Source organism: Falco rusticolus, chromosome 3, assembly GCF_015220075.1.
Source record: "Falco rusticolus isolate bFalRus1 chromosome 3, bFalRus1.pri, whole genome shotgun sequence".
In the NCBI taxonomy this organism is placed as follows: Eukaryota; Metazoa; Chordata; class Aves; order Falconiformes; family Falconidae; genus Falco; species Falco rusticolus.
In genome coordinates, this window is record NC_051189.1 from 40795605 (window position 1) to 40815592 (window position 19988).

Below are 19988 nucleotides of genomic sequence, written 5' to 3' on the forward strand. Positions count from 1 at the left end.
GCAATGTTTAACAATCACCCTCCGGCCCTTAATAATTTTTAACTCACGTCTTCACTCCTCCAACCTAGGAAGAGCCCGCATCTCCATCCCCTCGCTCCCGTGAGCAAGGCACAGTTGATTCCGTGCATTTGTGACGCGATTTTCAGCATGTGTGCCTTTTTTTTTTTTTTATCCCCCCGGGGGCAAAGAAAGGAAACAAGCCTGTGCCGTGTGCTCCCCCCCCCTCGCCCCCGCGCCTCTCCGTTTCTGTGAACAGGGGCCACCGAAAGCCCTGCCGGGGCTGATCGCGCCGGTTCCGCTGGGCGGCGAGGTGCCTCCCGGGGCGGCCCGCAAAGGGCCACATTTAAAGTCTCGCCCTCCGAGGGCGAAGGACTTTTTTTTCCCTCCTTCTTCCCTTCCCCTTTCTCCCCCGCCCGGGTGCCGGGGAGGAGGCTCCCGGGAGCGCCGCGCAGGGCTGCGAGCGAGCGGGGCGGCTGCCATTGTCCCTGCGGGCGGGGAGCGGGGCAGCCCCGCGCCCCGCCGGGCGGCATCTGCGAGGGGCGGCGGCACCCCGGGCCACGCCGCGGTGCCGCCCGCCCCGGCCCAGCCTCCCCCAGCCCGGGGCCCGGCCGCTGCCGCCGTGCCCGGGGGCAGGGGGGAGTGACTTGTGCCTCCCCCCGCCTCCTCCCCGTCCAGCCCTCCTCTGGGTAGAAGGGGAGGAGGAGGAGGGCGAGTGGTGGGAGGGTCTCCATTGAAATAAACAAGCAGGCAGTTATTAAAACGGGAACATGGCGGCCGCAGCCCCAGCTTCAGCTTCATCTTACAAAGCGAAGGTCAGCGCCGGCGGCAGCCGCGGCGGCAGCGGCGGGAGACGGCACTGACCCCGGTAACGGCTCCCGCACGCCCCCTCGGCCCCGGCGCGGCGGGGGGTGTGCCCGAGCCCCCCGCGCCTCCCCGGCCGCCTTGTGTAATGCCGGGGGGACGCCCGGGGCCGCGCCGGTGCGCGGAGGGGCGGCGTTGGCGGGCGGCACCGCGGCCGCGGCGAGGCGGCTTCCCCCGCGGTGGGGAGCGGGGCGGGGGCTGCGGCCCCCTCCGGGGGGAACCGGGGGGCAGCCGGGGGCAGGGGACTGCCGGGCCGCCCCTCGCCGGGGCATCGTGCTCGCACCCCCGGGGCCCGGCGGGGGGGTGGGGGGTGCGGGTTTACTTCCCCGGGACATCCCCCGTGTCGGCGGAGCGGGGGGGGGGGGGGGGGGGCGGGTTAGGGCACCCCACCCTGCCGGGCCGGGGGGGCTGGTTTCCTGCGCCCAGGCCAGGCGGAGGTCGGGTGCCGCCTCTCCGCGCCGCTGGCTGGGGGCGGCCGGGGGAGAAAGTGCGCGGAGCCGGGGAGGGGAGGGCTGCCGCGGGCGATCCGGGGGGCAGGGGCTGCCCGTGCTCGGGGAGGATGGGGCAGCCGGGGTGCGGAGGGAGATTTTCAAGGGATTGTTTAGGACGTTCCCTCCTCGCCCCTGAGCACACGCCGACAGGGAAACTTGAGGGAGGGTCTCTCCCCGGTGACAAAAGGGGTGATTTGGGGAGCAGGGTGGCGCTCACCCCCTCCCCTTCCCCGGCTGACAAGGACTTGGCGCGCCGGGGTGCGGGCCGCTTCGCTTTCCCTGCGTGGGGCTGAGCCGGCCGCCCCCTTCCCCGCGCCGGGCAGGGGCCGCGGCGCCCGGTGCCCTCTCCTCTCCCCTCCGCGCCGGGGCCGGGGCGCCCCGCCGCCGCTGCGCGCCCGCAGGAGACGCGCGGGGAAGGAGGGGGCAAAGCGGGCAACTTCTCTAACTTTCTGCGCGGGGGCTGCGCCTGCGTGTGCGCGCCGCGCACCGCCGGGCCGTGCCGCGGGGGCGAGCGGCGGGGCGCCGCAGTCGCGCAGCCAGGCCGCGGCGGCACAGCTGCGTGCGAGCGCAGCCCGGGGCGCCCGGCCGCCGCCTCCCCGCGGCCCGGGGAGGGGTGGGGGCCCGGCCGCCGCAGTGCCGTGTGTCTGCGTGTGTGCGCGGGGCGGGGAGCGGCGGCGGGAGGAGGAGGGGGAGGAGGGGACGGCAGCCGGCTGGGCGCGGGGCCGGGGTCCCTGGGCGGGTGCTGCCGGCGGGGCGGGCGGTGCCGCTTGCTCCCGCTCCGCTCCCGCGGGGCTGCGCGTAAAGGCTGCGGGCCGCTCCGCCTCCGCCGGGAGCGGGCCCCCGCGCACGGGGAGCGGGGGAGGGGTGGGGAGATGTCCGCCGCCTCCGCGGAGGGCGGGTGCTCAACCCCTCCCCGCCGCCGCGCTCGCCGGAGGCTCCTGGGCGAGGTGTAACCGGAGCCCCGTCCCCCGCCTCGCCGCCCCTCGCCGCTTCGCCCGCGCTTGGCCCCGAGCGCGTCCCCCCTTCCCGCGGGGGGCGTGCAGGCCGCGCGGTTTGCCTGCGGGAAACCTGCCCGGGGGCCCGGCAAAAAAAAAAAAAGGCCGGGGGGGCGGCGAGGAGGTTGCTGGTAGTCGCCGGGAAATAACGATACCCGAACCGTGGTTCGCCTAAGCCTGTGTGCCTCTGAGCGCCTATGCGGGCCCGCGGCGTGCATACACTTGTAATGCAGCCAGGGGAGAGTCTCCTTGTAAAGGAGAGCAGCCTGCTTGTTGGTAGCAGTCAGTTGGTTTTGTATTTTCTCTTTCTCTGAGTAGTTGGGAGCAGGTGAAGGGGCTTTAGAACTGAACCGATAATATTTTTATGGTATTTGAGTACAGCCTGAACTAAGCATATAGTGTCTGGCTGTGACAGAGCTGAGCTCTATTGCTGCTGTAAATAAGTAAGCAGTTTAGGACTGCCGGTCTTCTTACTTAAAGCATTTTTTTTGTTGTTGTTGTCCTTAGTTTGCTGCTGTTGTGACCAAGAGCAGTCATTTTTTTTTTTTTTAATCCTTTTAGGTTTTTATGTACTAAACCATAAAATCAACTCTAGCCAGTTAATTTCCTGGCTTTTTACAACCCGGTAGTGGCATTGGGCCACCCGGTGGGCTCCTCGGGGGGCAAGGGGGAGCCCTCTGGGAGTGCCGAAAGGGGGGGAGCTGCTAGTCCGTTGTGCTGCATCCTCTCGGAGAAATGACAAGGTTGCACACCGTTGTTAGTGTCATACCGAAACTGTTATTCCCCAAAGCAGGGCTGGTCTTTGCTTGCACGCAGCTTAAGGCCGCTGTGAATGGAACCCGGTCGTTTTATCGCAGCCGGTGTGGGTGCTGCGCCTCCTGCGTATTTCAGGACACTTGCTTGTTTACGTCAGCGGCAGTGTCACAAATAGGATATACCAGGCTTATGCATATTTGTACGTACAGATGCGTACGCAGGTGCGTATGGGCACTCATGCATTTGTGTCCCTTACTTTGGCATTTGTGATACAGCTGATTGGGGGCTGGAACATAGAAGTCAGCTCTGCTCTGCCACATGAGATAAAAGAAAGATGTAAATTGCCCCCAGTTAATCCCTAAGTTTATGTGAAGTGCTGTGATAAGCTTAGTGTTCATAGCCAGTCTTGGTCATCTGTGATCTTGATGAAAATACTTTGTCGCGGACTCATCCTTCAGGAATATTGAGAACAACTTTAAGAAGAAAGGTTGATCTTTTTAGCGTCACGCAAATATTTGAAGAATCACTTAATTTTTAATAAGACTGTATCTTATCTCATCAATGCTTTGGTGAGCATTATGCAATAAGTGTCTGACAGAGGTGGTGTCATCATCTCACTTTTTCAGCCACCATGCTCTTTTTATTTCATGTAAAAACTGAAGATTTCTCAACTTTATATATTTTCTCAAGCTTGTGGTCTTTACTAGGGAGAGGATCCATGTATGACGTGCTTAATCGCTATCTCTGCAATGTCTGAAGACGCCTCTTTAGTAAATGTGTAAATCTTTCCCCATTGTGTGTCCTAGTGGTGTCAGTGCTAAATTTGAAACTTGAGACATTTGAGGAAGGAATGCTTTATTGGTATCAAGAATGATACTTTTGGAATAAGGCAGTTCGATTTAAGTTTTTAAACTGGAACAATGTTATTTGGGAGAGAATATTTCTGGAGGCAAAATTAGAAAGTACAGAGGATTTACTCGCATATAGTGCAGTGCATTGCATTAAACTGAAGCTCTGAAGTAAAAATTAAAGAATAATGTTTATGTTTTAATAATCATTTAGGATGTTGCTTGCTCATTATAAGGCTGAAAGGCTCTGTCAAAAGAGGCATGTAAGCACCCTGTAGTGTTGACATTCCCAGCTTTTCCCTCTGTCCTCAGAAAAAGAAACCCAGTAAGAGCTAGCCCATCTGCAGGGAGCCCAGGTTTTGCAGCAAGAAGAACAAAGTCAGTGAGCGAGCCAGCTGCTGCTACAATGCCCACTGTCTTCTGCTCCTTGCCTTTGTTGCTGATGTCACTGTCTCATTGGCAAAATCTGGGCTTCTGCGCTCAGCTGGAGTTTCTCTAGCACCTGACACCAGAATTGCAGAAGCTGCAGAGGCTTATTGAGGTCTCAGCCTTGAGGGTGCTGTCAGTTCATTTAAAAGAAGCAGCCGAACTAAAGACTGGTACCAAATTCAAGTATAAATGTAACCCTCTTTGTCTGCCGAGTGCCAATAGATTGCGTGTTGGAGAAAGGCAATGCTGAACTAAAACTGTTCTTGCCACGTTCATTTTTTGTACGTTTGCTGTGGTTGGCCTCTGCAAACAATGCAGTTTGTATGCAAGTAGGTATAAAGTATTTGACAAATTCCACACATTTCTTCAGTATTCTTATAGGCATTAAAATGCTCAGTACTCGCTTATTTCTATGTTTGGCTTTGGAGGTCAGAGGTGAGATGTGTCATTACAGTATATATACTCTTGTCTGTGATACAACATTTTAAACCAAGAACAGAGTAACACTGATACTTACTTTATAGAAGGCAAATTAGAGCATCCATTCATCCACTCATTTTCTACTATTAGTTAATATCGTTACAGATGGCTACTCTGGCAGGATCCCTTATTTTTATTTTTAAATGAGGTGAAGTTCACTGCACTACTTTATTTTTGTTAGTTGTTAAAACACTCTCATACTCCTGGTGGCAGATAATGACAAAATCTTCAATGTAATGCTGGGAGCAAGGGAGGCGGAGAGGGAGAAACGGGGAGGGAGGTGGGCTGGGGGGGGGGGGTAGAGGGGGTGGGGTGGGGGGAAACCCTCCTGAGCATATGGAGACATCCAGAAAAAGATGTGCATCGTCAGCTGTGATTCCATTGTGTGCTTGCGGACAGGATCTGGGCTCTTCTTCTCTTGGGAATTTAAACCTTACAGAAGTATTCTTTGGCTTTTACCCATCAGGATAATTGAGCTTAGATAACATATATTTCACATATATATTATAGATAATATTTTGATAATATTTTAAGATTTCATGGAATAAATACAGTTACCAGGACTCCTGCTCTGTGTTTGAATAACATTTTGAACAGGCATACATATTGGTGAAATGGCAACTTTGAGAAGCAAGAATAATTTGTAATATTACATCAGTGGTTACATATTAATAAGGCATCTTACCAGTTCTATGGTTACTAGTTTGTCAGCAGTATTTGCATTATGCGAACACTCCCTATTTTTAATGATTCAGTAGCTTAGCCTTTTCAAAACATACCAAGGAGAAATGTGACATGAAATATGACAGCTTGTATAGTTTAATCAATTTAAGATACAGAATTTTTTTAAAAAAACCCAAACAATCCCAGGTGTTTTTTTAAGCAGGGGTTTAAAACAAAGCTATTTTGTCACTGTTGTGAGTATTGAGAAATAGTATTTACATGATGAAAAAAACTGAGTGGAAGAAATTAATTTTCTTGTCTGGCATTTACCTATTACCTAGAACAGCGTTCCTTCTCCTGAGCATTTGGAATGCTTCTGCTGATTTTCTACAATTATTTTGAGTTAATGAACAGTTTGAAAAATACATGTTGAACACGGTGAATTTACTACGTTGTGTTTTGTTACAGCTTATGATTTTTCAGTCTTGTTCTGCGGAAATTGCACATTATTCTAGTGAAAGACTAATGGAAATTTTGCTTAAGAGTTTTATGGAAATAAATAGGCACAGTTCCTATGGAAAGAGTATGGTCACTGGGGTGCTTGGCATTTTGAAGTCTGAAATTAGTTCATTAATTTAAATGTCTGAAGCTATACAACAACTTATTAACAATGCACACCTTTTTTTTTTTTCTTCTTCTGCAGCTGCATCGTTATACTATTTGAAGTCTTGCATTTCCTTAAATGGCTTCCATAACAATCTCCCATTAATATAGTTACTGAGAGATATTATTCTTGCTTTTCTCTCATTTTAGGAGTTATAAATGATAGTAAATCTCACTCTGTCTGTGAGTGTACTCCCATTACTTCAAAATTCAGAAGCTGCTTTGTAGTGTGCATTTGCTTTTTTTCATCTCAAATGCAATGCCCTCTGCAAAGCCTAATTACATTTTCCTGTTTGCTTTTAAACTTCAAGAAGTTACTTGCTATTTGGAAAGGATAACTTGTATTTTGCTAAAATATTCCATGTATATGGAAATCATTAATGTATTAATGAAAGGACAGAGAGTATAGGTGACAAACTAATTAAAATATCATGGATTACAAGAGCTTCTGGGTGGTGGTGGGGTGGATCCTGGGCCATAGTGAGTGTATGTATCTGTGATGATAACTGAGAGTTGCTATTTTGATGCTTTTTTAATGAGCTATGTAAGACATATTGTTGCTCTTTGGTAGGAATTATAGTGGGCATATCACAATTGGCTGCTTCATTGGCTGCCTCAGTGGAAAAGTCTGGGATTGAAGAATGGGCATGGAAAGTGAAATAACATTTTACTTGTTAGGTCAGAATTATTATGGAGTTTTACTCTTACTCTGCCCGTGCTGCAATTCAGCTGTGTGTGAACAGATTTAGTTTTTTATTGCTGTCAGTATTGGTCTCTAATGAGTCTTGCCCATGGATTTTGAAGAAAATGACTCCAATTAAAAACAATGCAGTATGTCACCTATTTGTACCTTGCAGATTATTTAGGAGGTATTAAACTGCATTTAAAAAGAAAACTTTATAAGGATGGAGGAAAGTCTGACGATGAATATATCTGATAGTATATACTGACGCTTTTATTACAGGTCTTTTTATGAACTTACAAATTCATCATTCGCCTGGGTGATGGAATGAAATTTTAAAACAAACAACCCAAACCCCAAGGTCATATATTTTAATACTTGTGCAAGTGAGAGTTCAGATATCACCCAGCCTACAGTGGAGACTACTTTTCCTCGTACTTCTTCCAACACCGTACTCTGAGTTCACAAGGTAGCTCTTCAGTCCGTATTCTTTACTATTTCAAAATTCATGTCAATGGTTGCTGACCAACCCTTTATGGTATTCCCAGGAATAAATTCAATTGTTGTCAACTAATTTCACTTGTTACCCTTGCACCTTGGTCTCCAGAGATACGAGCAATGTCCTTTTCCTGTTCCACCAATTTCCTAAAATAGGTTCTTCGTGGAGGAAGATGATGAGTGTATACAGATACATTATTTATTTTAGCAGATTTCAATGTTGTTCTCAAGGAGAAAAGCTGTTCTTCAAGTCTAAATCTTGGGGTTTTTTTTCCCCCAAAAAAATTTACAACTAGAAATACACTCTTGTGTTTCAGTGTGGCCAGAATAATTGTTGCCTTTATGTTAAAAAAACCTAAAGTCAACCTGTTGATACTTGACTAGCTAGAAAATGTAGGTCTAACATATTTTAAAGCTTTTTTTTTAAATTGCTTTCCAATTTGTGTTGGCATCTGCAGTGCAAAGATACTTTTGCTTGTTTTGCTGCTGGGTTTTTTTTAAGAATCATGGCTTATTTACTACAAATATACTGAATTTTTATTGAGGCCTCAATTTTTTTTTTGCTACAGTTCTGTGTGAAATTAGTGTTAACTGCACAATGATGAGATCATTTGTGAACACCTTTTCTTATTAGTATAAGAATGAGGGAACTTGAAGACTATGTGGATGAAAAAATACGTTCACCAAACTTGCATGCTGTCAGTGATGGTGTCTTCCAGTTATGTCTGAAAGTGGTAGTTGTTCCCTCCCTTTTAGCTAAATTGTAGTTTGTAGAGCGGGTATTGTGTGTTTTGTTTGCAACTTTAAGTTTTTATGGGGCAAGGAGGTAGCACATCTTTAGGTACCTGGAATACAGATGTCCTGGAAAAGAAAGAAATTGCTGTGCATGAATGGGGCATAAACGCGTGAAGCGCTCTGAAGTCAGAGGACAGTGTGTTATTCTGGGCTGTACCAGTTGCTTTTAGTTGTTGTTTGACTTCTTTTTAAAAGTTTTCTTTTACTCTGTGGGATGGAGAATTGAATGGTGGTGTTGGAAAATGGCAGATGTGGAGAGTGATAGCTATAGCGCATTTAATTTTTATATTGTAGCTAATGCTGATAATTTATGTACTGTTTGAGGCAGAGACCCATTCTTCATGTAGGCCTTTGCATGTGGCATACTTGTAGGCCTTTGGGCACCACCGTTAACAGCATTACATTCCTGTGAAAGCTGGCTTTATGCAAGAGTGGTTTGTCTTGAGTTTTGAGGGGCCATCCCAAGCCCCTCCTGATTCCTGTGGGAATGGGTGGGAGTTTGTGTGGCCATGGGTGCTAGCATTGCTTGTTGCTGCAGAGTTGGCTTTCCTTTATTTCAGGCTTCAGAAAGCACTTGAGAGAAGGGAAGGCAAAGGACTAATAGGTCATTTCCTTGTCCATCACTTCATGTTCATCACTTTTCTTCACTGACAGTCTAGTTTAGTTAGAGGAACACATCTGGAATAATATATCAGTTTATATGTAAGCTTGTCACTAGTTGCTGTATCATTCAAGAGTTTTATTTGGAAAGAAACCTCATTAGTAGCATTTTGAAGGTAGCACTATAATGTATTGCCTTCACTTTCAGACAGTACTATTATTAAATATTTTATGAATAGAACAGATGAAAATCAGCAAAACTTGTCATTTCCATTGTTGCCATGTGGTGCCCCATGGGCCACAGCATAACAGTTGGGAGCCACGTTGGTTGTGTGCGGACTTTCTGAGCTGCAGTACTGGCAGCTGTGTAGGTCAAGAGGTGGGACTTGAAAATAAATCAGCAGTAGGAGAACACCAGTGAGCAGCCAGGCTAGTTATCAAGAAACAAAATGGTAGTGGAGCAGTCGTTCTCATTCACTGGTGTGCAGCAGCCGGAAGACAGGAGAAGGGTGGGAAATGCTTCTGTGTACACAGGCGCTCTCATGGTCATCGCTCCTCTGCAGAGAAGCTCTCCCCACCAGGGGCTGGGGTTGCAGCCCGCATCTGCTGCTGAGGCAGTGGCTTCCCTTTAGAGGGTCTCTCTGAACTGACTCTAAATCTTGCTAAATCGCCAGAAGGTCTAGTAGTGTTTTACTTAAAATTTTAATTCTAAGAAAAGATGGTGTTTTCTGTCAGGAGGACCCACTTGAAGCACCAGGTTTGTGATCAGTAGAGCTTGTGTACTTTTTGAACATTCCTGAGGAAACAATGTAGTCATATCTTCTGTGTATATCTCATATAAAAATACTTCTTTGTTAGTGGTGCCTGCAATTACTTTGTTACTGTGGTGGTATCCTGCCTGTGACTGAAAACTTAAGCAGAGTTTGGCTGGAAAAGGTTCCTGTGAGATGGCAGAAATGACAGAAAAAATGAAGTTGTTTCTAAATTTCATTTCTCTTGAGGCATAATTAGTGTGCTTTTTTTCCCTGTTGATGACTCTTGTAGCGTATCCTTCATTTTCTTTGTTCTGCCTCTTTGTTTGTCAGAATAAGAAGGTAGAAAACTGTTCTTTGGTAGCTTGCTTGGATACGTTTGACGTACAGTACTGTTTGACCTACAAACAGAAGCGCAGGCACAATATTAATGTGGGTAGTGGCATGCTCCTTTTCCTTGAAGAAATGTGTATTGCTGTGCAATGTATGTCCTCTGCTCTACTGGACTCTTAAGCTCTATACTTATGAAAAGCTTTCTGTTTATTTGTCCGCTGATACTCGTCATTCAGGTCTGGAGTATTGTAAGTGGAGATCAGAGAAGAAACATGCTTCTGTATGTACAACTTTTAATAATGGCTGAAAGACATTTTATAAGAACACCAGTTTCTCCTTTTTAGAGATTTGAAACTAATGTGTCATAAAAGTCAACCAGCCAAGCAGTCAACCAAAAAAGGAACCAACCACTTTCACAGGCAGTTCCCACAGATTCTTTTGTGAAAATAAAGGCTGTGTACCGAGTAAGTTAATGTAAACATCTTAGTTGCTATCACTGTGAATTTGCAGTAGGCAGCAGGTACAGAGGAAGTTGTGTGCCTGGAGTGATTGTGCAACTGGAAGGGGGTTGTAGTTACGTCTGGAAAAGCAGATAATGCTCTGCAAAGTTTACGTTTCCCTCATTGTGTTATGCTTAAAACAGCCATGTGCTAGGCATCACATTTTTATTTTTCTATGCCTGTCTCCAAAAAAAGACTAATATTTTTCTCTCAATTTTGTTCCTAGCATGCTTGAGATGTATCTGGGTAGTGAGGCCCCCTGCACGCACAGCCTCTAGAAATCATTGTCTGGCTCACTGAGTCCTGGTGAGTTGTCTATATCCTATTTTGTTTAATTGGATTGTGTTACAGTTTTATCTTCTTCACTGGGGAATTTGATGTGAGATGTCTTAAATTGATTGTGTGGATACAGCAGAACAAGCCTTGGTTTTTAAGTAATGTATGATATTATACAGTGATTTGAAATACAAACATTTTAGAGACTTTAAAAAATAATGCTCAGACTGGTTATGGAAGCAGGGACCCTGCTTTAGTGCCAGGATCAGGAATGGGACTTTCTGCTGAGAAAGGTTGAAGGGATCAGCATGTGGTGTTATTTCACATTAAGTTTGTTTGATATTTTATACTATAACTAAGGAATTGACATTTTTCAGATGTGCTGGTTATGGTATGTCTTATGGCAAAGGTTGAGTATGAAATAATACAAGCTTTTCCATCCAACTATCTACACTAATAAATTACTTAAATTGAGGGTTGAAATTGGTATAATGACACTGATGACTTAAACTGCTTGTTGCTCAAGAATTACTGTCTGATGACTCCATCAGGCAGTGCTGTGCCTGTTTAACTCTGCTCACAAGAAGGGATAATACCACTGAGAATTAGAAAAAGGGACCCCTGTGGATTGGTTAAATGCAGACTAATAATAGTTTTGTAGTGCAGTGAAAGGAAGTGGAATATAAATACTGTGTTTTTATTTTCGGTATGTTTAATATATCAATATACTCACTTGGTATAAATTTTTTACAAATATGCATTTGAGATTTTATGTGAGAACCTTTTCAGGGTACTCATGAATAAATGTTGTCTTTCAACGCGTAGAGTGACTTATTAAGGTCAGAAATATGTATTTTTGAGGCTTGCACACTAAATATAGAGGTGGGAAATGAGCCTGCTGGAAAGGTTTTTAGTGGTGTGTGGGATAACTGTTTATAAAATGCCAACCATTTATGGGTAAAGTTATGTATGTCCACTTCAAGTATAATTTCCTCTTTTGTTAATTATGTTGAGCAATTTTTGCAAACTAACAGTGCTTTTCTTCAAATTTACTGAATTTTCTAGCATCAGTGGATGAAAAGATTAAGAAGCTTTCCAGTGCTGCTGTTTTTTCTGCCTGTTCCCTAGGCTGTTCTGATAAAACACTTTGTACTTCATTGCATTCAGTGAAGTTTATAATACTGGTTAATAGTTTGTTTATGTATTATATTAACTTGAAAATGCTCAGCCACATAGATGTTACTACTTATTTACACTCATTACTTAAATAGAGTAAATAAGTAATATAGTTTATCTGGGCTGCATAATGATCATAATATGCATGTGCAGGTCTTCTCAATAATAAGCTGTTCTTGTGATCATTTAAGCAAATTGTTTTAAAAAAAGGAAAGAGTAAGACTTCTTTTTTTTTTTCCAGGGAGTAGGACTCGGAATCAGTTAGGTATGGGTAATAAAGATAGAGGAAAAAGTCACTGCCTAAATTCTTGAAAGAAAACATGAAATTTTGTTGTCAAGCTGCTAGTATGTTTGTTTTCAGTTGTCTCCATTGTAATTTTCTGTTAAAAAAGGAATGCTTTAGGTAAAGATTAGAAAAGGTTAATATTTAAATAAAAAGCAATTTGCATATATATTTTTTTCTAATTAATATACGTGGGCACAAAACCCCCTTTTATTTTGCTTAGTGTTTCATCATTCTGTACCAAAATTATAAATTTGGTTGTTGCTGTGCCAGAAAGTAATCTTGTACCTTTACAGATATTGACTAAAACATAGTTGCTGTGTGTGAAAAGTTCAGAACCTTTAATAAGAGCACGTAGGAGATAAATATTTGTATATGAAGGCTATGCTGATGACACTGAGGAAGAAACCACTGTAGAAAATGGGATGTCATGAAAGGATTTAGAGGGCAAGGATGAAGTGGAGAGGTAGTTCTTAGCTTAAAAATACCGTTTTGCTCTAAAGTGGATAGTTATCCGTGTGTCCATGTGATAGCAGCAAAAGAAGGCTGCATGAGGCAAGGAATAGTTTCAAATTTTGGTTCCTTTGAATCCTTGGAAATATTTTCATTGATTTCTGAATGTCCAGGATTTCAGTCCTATTTTTCAACATCATCAGATGTTCACCTTCGCCATCACAAGATCAGAAAGCTGTAGCTGTTGATTTTGACTAGTACATCCATCTGAACTTACACTAGTCTGAAGGATGTATCAGTTGGAGTTTCATTTAAGAAATCCTGTCCTTGGTTTCTGACTGGAGTTGCTTGTGGAATAGATGTTGTGTTTGACTGTGTGTTGTGACATTGTACCACTACTGTGACTGAAATTGTGCGCATTCAGTCTGTCTACCACTGTATTAAGTTTTTTGGGAAGTGAAACCACTGCTTGATACTTATTGGATCTATTTTTATATGTTAGAGTGGATAAGAGTGTGAATCCTGGGCTGGTTAAATGGCCTTAGAATGTGTGTATATGAACTGATAAGAAATAATGTAAATGACAGAATTTGTGGCTGCTCCCTTGAATTGTTGTTAGTTGAGCGGTGGAAGTAGCTGCTGTGTGCAACCAAAAAGCCGTGCAATTAGGATGGTGATAAGTTTAGACTTTAGAAAAAAAATAAACAAACAGATAAAAATACTGACTTCTGTTCCTAATCTAAAAGTTTTCAATTAGAACACATTTTTCTTTTCTTTTTCTCCTTTTCTTTTTGCATGAAATGGTTTTTGCTGTGTAAGGAATATTTCTCAGCAGAAGAAGAGCGTAGATTAGAGAAGTCTCAGTTTTCTGTCACTCTTGATCTAGAGAGTCTGTTTCAATCTAACTTTGTAGTGATTTCATTGGCGTTTGTGTTGTAGTTAATGTCAAGTGTGATAGATAGAAAATATTTGTGTGTCTCTTTGTTATGAGTTATAGCACTCCTTATTGTTGTTTACAGCCATAGTAGATAAAGAAAATTCTGACAGATGTCTCATTTTTGACTGTGGTCCTCCTAATACATGTGTGTCTAAAGGGAATGCTGTCAGAAAATAAAGTGCAGTACTGAAAACAGAGTGCCTTATGTTGAAATGAGTTTTAAAAGCCTTCAGTATTAGTTCAAGGATGCAAGTGAGGAACCTACAGTAGGTTCCAAGTATCAAATCTGAGTAAGAGCTCATTTCTATCAGCATGCAAAGCCAAGCTGGGATGGTGCCTACCTAGAGGTCTGAAATCACTTCGGAGCACCTTAATTCCCACAGGAGCTGTATTTCTAAAATACCTGAAATAAAATATAGGTATCTATCACAGGCATGGATAATCTTTACTGCATCAGGTTTTCTCATTTACAGAGGGATCTGTGAAGGACATTTAATCTATTTTGAAGTGGCTTATGATAAATAAAGGGAATATATTCCCGTTCCTAGACCTTGAAACATGGAGTTGTTTTGCATGAAATACCAGATTTTTCTGTTTTCAGTCACTCTTGTTCAGTAGCAACGTTAGTTAACATGAATTGCCTGTAAAAGTAGTTGCTTGATTATAGTGAATTTAGTGCAATCAGCGTTAAAGTGATACTCCTAATCTGAGTGTGAAGTTCTGTGTGGGTGGTACAATGAGAACAGCAGTACTGAAAAATGAGCATCTGTTAAGATTTATACAATTGTACCCCACAGACAGATAGATAGATATTCTCCCTTCCCTGCACACCCCCCACCCCCCTACCCCTTCCCCCTCCAAATTGTAAATGGGAGCTGATGGAAATCTTTGGGGTTTATTTTGTGGAAAAGCTGAAATTTACACAAACGTAATATATTGCATTTCCTTTAAAATTGATGAAAATTGAGAGTATTGCAGAGAAAAATCTCATCGTGCTTGAAACTAGCAGAACTAGATTTGTTGGTAATAAAAGCAGTTTTAAAGTACTTTCATAGTCTTGAGGCCACAGTGTTCAAACTCATTACATATCTGCAGTAAACCATTCTTAAATATGTTAAATTCATTAATTGCTGTGAATGGACTCAAATGGAGTGCTCTGTCAGTGAAGTTTTCACTGAATTGATGGAACTAAACTTCATATATATCCAGGACTGTTGAAAACACTCTCATTCGATTGATTGAAGCTTGCCTTTTGGATGTGGCTATATCTTGGAAGTTTATTTTTAACATTTCAGTTTCAGTGAGACAAATAAAAAAATATTTAGGAAATGAGATTGCTAACTTGATTTTATTCACTGCTTAAATATTGGTTTTGACCTAGTAATGGGCTTTGCTAAGATTTTTTCATTTCTTACTTTGATAGGAACCTTTTTATATGGGCAAATGTATAGAGTATATGCATCTGCAGAAGAAATAGCTGTCATTATCATCTGTGGAAAATCAATATATATTATAAATATAGATTGATGACATTGTACCACCAGTATTGGAGTCTGGGAATTCTAGAGGGGTCAAGAACAGGACAACTGAGCACTTGCATCATCAGAGAAGATAAGATGCATTTACTTGGGCAGATTTTCCTCTGGGTCTGCATTTAGCCCTTGAATTCAGAGGAGTGAAATATTTACCCAGCTTGGCTCTTGACAGTAAATAGTATTAATTAAATACGGCGCTTGAAAATGACACTGGTATTTCGGATTAAGGCCAGTAGATTTTTGCCTTGGCTTTCTGGAAATTGAATTCCAGTAGTCTGTTTATTTGACAGAATTATAGTACAATAATTTGAGGTTCATGGATATTTCTGTACATGGAAGTGGGTGAATTTTTATAATGTCACAATGCTGGGATTTTAGGCTCAGAAGACTTATGTGACTAGAATAATAAGCAAATTTGCAGCTGGGTAATATAAATTGTGGCATAGTACATTTCCATCTGATTAATTTACCTTTGTATTAACTAAACTGACAAGAAATTACAGGTTTTCTTTTTAAAACAAACTTTAGATGTTGAAAAATTCAGATGAAAGGTCTTAGATAAATTACAGATGTTAAGAAGTATTACTAAAATGATTTAGAAATATTGGTGAGTTTTACAGTATCATTGTGAAATGCTCTAACTATTCAAAATGCTTTACAAAATCCTCCTGTAGTCATCTCACCACAAGCAAAAAGGGTTACTGACACGCCTACATACACAGTATCTGTTGGTGTGTAAATGGCCATGATAAATGAAGAATACGCTCTGTTCTCCTGTTGCAACATCTCTGTTTTATGGTCCAAATCCTTCCCTTTTTTCATTATCAGTACTTTTGTTCCTTCAGTAATCCCAGTTCAATAAACTACAGCATTCTGCGTACACCAAACTCTGTATCTTTTAAAATGACAGCAATAGGCAATATAGGAATATTTAAAATTAGATTGGGAAAAGAATTAGTTTTTCCTGTAGGTATTGCAAATCAGCTCATCCTTGAGGGAAACCATAGTAGTGTCAGAGAAAGTTAAAATGTTTACATTCTTTATTTATTTTTTCCCTTATACTTGGATATTCTCACTTAAAATTTGAATCCTCATCCTTAGATCATCCTTGAGTCACCGCTTTTTGTGTTGGATTCCTTTGTCTTTCTGTCTCTAGGTACCTGTTTTGCTGCTGTGAAAGAGGTGTCTTCTGCATTTCTTTGTTCGGGTTGTAAGCTTGAACCTCTGCTGTGTGGTGGCACAGTTTAGTAGTATTGTAAAATGGGATAAAAACATCTACGTTTCTCTAAAAGTAGGTGGCCAACTCGTATGAAATTTCACTTGGTTTAATTTTTATGGCCTTTCAATTTTCAGTTGTGGTTTTTTGCTTGGCTTCTCTTCACAAATCCTGGTTAACTGTGTTTTTATTGCTCAGTCCTGCTGAACAGACTCATGTAAAACTTTGGAGTTACAGTATGTAACTTCCAGAAAGTATCCTGCAGCGGAATAGGGTTTATGTGCGGCTGATGATACATGAAGCTTGATGCCTGACTACCGATTTTTAAAATACTCCTTGTCACTGACTGTGTACTGTGGGCACTTCTTAAAAGAAAAAAAAAAAAAAAAGAAAAAAAGTAATAGCCTTCTGCTGATGAGCTTGATTCCAGTAACAGTAGTTATCAAAGTTGCCTCCTACTTAGTCTTTGTCTTACTTGCTTCATTACTCCATTTCTGCGCTACTTCTTTCCACCCCCAGGTTCCAGGAGAGGTGTTTTGTGTGTTGTGGTCTTCTGATACAATCTGTTAAAGCTTCAGGATAGTTCATTGTCCTTCACCTTTGCTATCAGTCAGAGTACCCAGGCAGCAACATAAGGAGGAGTGACTTTTTGGGTCAGGACAGCTTGATCCATGTTTATGAGGCTGTTTAGGAAGAGTTGGACCTATTTGTGTGTGTGTGTGTGTGTGTGTATGTTCTTTTGAGGGAAAATTACTGAAAATGTATTTTTGGCTAGTTTGAAGCTATTAATGGGTTGGCTTGAATTTCCTAAGTGGCTTTGTTGAGGAAGGGGGAAAATTCCCTACTAATCAGAAATGCTGTAATGGCTCGCTTAGGAAATTCTGAAATTAGGAGTTTTGGATTTCGAGGCTGGATTCACAGGAAGACTTAAAAGCCAGCAAGCCATGGGGAGGTAGGCTGGCTGCAAGGGTGTGCCTTAGTGGGTAGCTGCTGTGGGTGTGCAGTGGGGGCTCTTGCTAGGCTACAGCTTCAGTGTCACAACCTGTGCCCCAGGTAGAGGGGCAGCTCGTGACAGGTCCCACAGCTCATCTGCTTCCTGGTGTCTGGTCTCGCTCCCTGTGAGGTTCAGTTTATCCTGCTGTTCCTGGGTCCAGGGCGGCCCTGCCTCTCCTCATGGTGCCAGGCTGGGAATGGACAGGTTGCCATTGTTTTACAACCGTGGCAGAGAACGGCTCCCAACGTCACCAGATTCGCTTGGAGTGACCGCGAGGGCTGGGGAGCCCTTTACTGTACCCCCATGAGCACCAGCACGCATGGGAATGGGGGTACACCAGCCGCTGCTGAGGCGGGAGGGCGGATTGCAGCGTGCTGCCTTCCGAGCAGTGGGATGTGGGTGCGCAGCAAGATGGAGAAGGGAACAGTGATGCTTCTGCTTCAAAGCAGAGGTTTGTGTTTTGGTCTTCTGCCTCCTAGGAGATTGCTGCCGTCTCTGGGCTGCTGAATGTTTTCAAGCGGAGCTTTCCTGCCTCTGAAAGGGCCCCGCTTTTTTATAGGCGTGTAAATACTTCGTTGGAGAACTGAATGTCCTGCATCGGCACTGAGCACCCTATCTGTTGTGCATGTCCTACAGTGAAGGACAGTAGCTTCTTCACTTGCCCACTTCTACAGATTTAATTTATTTATCTGCTACTCATAAGGTTGTTGTCTCAGACAAGGTTCTGCAAAGGAAGCTAAAGTGTACATTCACAGATATATTTAGCAATTAAATCCTCCTGTGGATGTGCTTAATGCTTTGAGATAGATGTGAAGTAAGCTATCTGAAACAAGGGCATTTTTCCAGGTGAACTTAGTACTTGAGCAGCTTGAAACAGTTTTAAAATACGTGGGGTGTTTTGCCTCTGCCCCATTTAGTGGCTGAAATGAAACGTCCATTATAGGCACAGTTCTGTTCCTCATATCAGAGGTGTCATCGTCCATAATTAAATGGATACCTTTGACTACAAAGTTATAATAGAAATTAAAGTTTCACGTGGTTGCCACTGCATACGCAATATTTTTTTTTATCCAAATCCTTTGATAAGGTTAGTGTGAAGTGTTTTACAATGTAAAACTGATGAATTCTTGAAAACCTGAAAAGTTCAAAATGAGGCATATTTAGATCTCTCAGAGCAAATGAGAAGTAAAAATGTGAACAATATGTAACGTGTCTGGCAAAGGTAGAAATAAACCCTTCAGAACTTAAAAGCACTGGTGAATATTTTGTGTTATGGTGGAAAGGGCCATATGCCATAACTTTTCTTGCTGTTGACATGATTTGGGGACTGTTCTTACTGTTCTGATTTTGTGGAAATACCGTTGTATAAGCATAGTGGTAACTTTTGCATAATGAACTGTACTCTGGTCTGTTAAACTTGTGTAAATAGTTTTTACTCAAGTTGTATTGCAGAAGCTGAGAAAGGAAAATGGCGAGCCTGCCCTCAGAATTTCCTTGGGGGAGGAGGGACTTTTTTTAGAGATGAGATTCTGAGAAGGGAAATAGGAGGGTTTCTTGCAGAAAGGCTGAGCTAACTAGCAATACAGGAAAGATGAAAATGTAAAATCCAATATTCGGTCACCCTCTTCTGCTAATTGAAAATGTTTCTCACTTGCATTAGCTGGATGTAAAGACAAACTGTTTTACTGTTTTTTTTTTTAACTGATTTTGCTTACTGCTGGCAGGGGAGGAAGTAAGTAAAAGGGAACTGCTATTTTCTTACACAGGCAATGTCTTGAGGAGCAGAATAAATTAATGCAACACAGTTTTTGGTGAGGGTGCATACCCCAACAACAGGAGAATTTTTTATTTAATATTTTAATAATTGAAACAGTGTGTGGTTTTTTTGTGTGTGTGGTTTTTTTCTGTGTGTGTCTGCATTTGTTTCTGTGTTGTAATTTGTACAGTGTATTGCCAGTGTTGAGTTCTGTCTTGTCCAGGTAGTATCAGCCACTCTTGCATGTTATGGAAATGTCCCTATAATTATACCCATGGGAATGATCTTACATGGTAATGACACGGATGGAGCTAGTCCTGTCTCGGAGATCTAGGAGCTTACTCTTCATTGCCAGGTTTGCCAGAGGTGTACTAAACAAGTCACGTGAGCTGCAAGTCATTCACCTCACTGTAAAATGGGGTCAATCCTCATTATTTTCTCCGTATGCAGAATTCTGATTCATTGGTGTTTGTGGATTGTGTAAGGAAAACAAATATGTGTTTACTTTCCTCAAATGTAAATAAAATGCCTGCTTCTATCTACCTATGTTGTGAATTAATACTGAAATTGTAAAAACATGCTAGGGAGAACTTGCCTATTAAAATGGTGAAGCAATGGCCTTTTGCTATTTTATTAAAGAAAAATCAACCTAGATTATTTTGAGTTAGCAGTACTTTTGTCTGCTTATGTTATGAGATAAAACATTGAGTATTGACTTAACTTCACGTTTCACAGAGGAAGAATTAAAAATTATCTCTGTGAAGGGTGACTATGGAGTTACTCTTTGAAATTCTAATTTAACACTTCAGTAATGGGTCAAGCCTGCTTTGAATCCTCTGTGGGATTATTTGATTTGCTGTCTGGTTAACCTCAAGGAAAATGGGATGTCTTTAAATTACTAGAGGTGCTAGCTATCACCTTATAATGGAGCCACGGGAGAATTTGTTGTTTTAAATTAGGATTGTCCCCTGATGACTAAGGGATTATATGAATGGGACTTATTTTTAAGATGTACC

At 43.0% G+C, this 19988-nt stretch overlaps 1 protein-coding gene across 6 annotated transcripts in view; it reads left to right on the plus strand.

Moving 5' to 3' along the window:
- The first annotated feature begins 644 nt into the window (after positions 1-644).
- NCOA2 (nuclear receptor coactivator 2) overlaps positions 645-19988 on the plus strand; it is a 189769-nt gene continuing 170425 nt past the window's right edge. For 3 of the 6 annotated variants that reach the window (XM_037381549.1, XM_037381552.1, XM_037381550.1), the window contains exons 1-2: positions 645-865; positions 10573-10652. The gene's annotated coding sequence lies outside the window, so the exon portion shown is untranslated. Of the gene's footprint in view, positions 866-6534; positions 7338-9833; positions 10311-10572; positions 10653-19988 lie in introns of those variants that run through there. The other 3 variants (XM_037381551.1, XM_037381553.1, XM_037381554.1) reach the window with 3 other exon arrangements.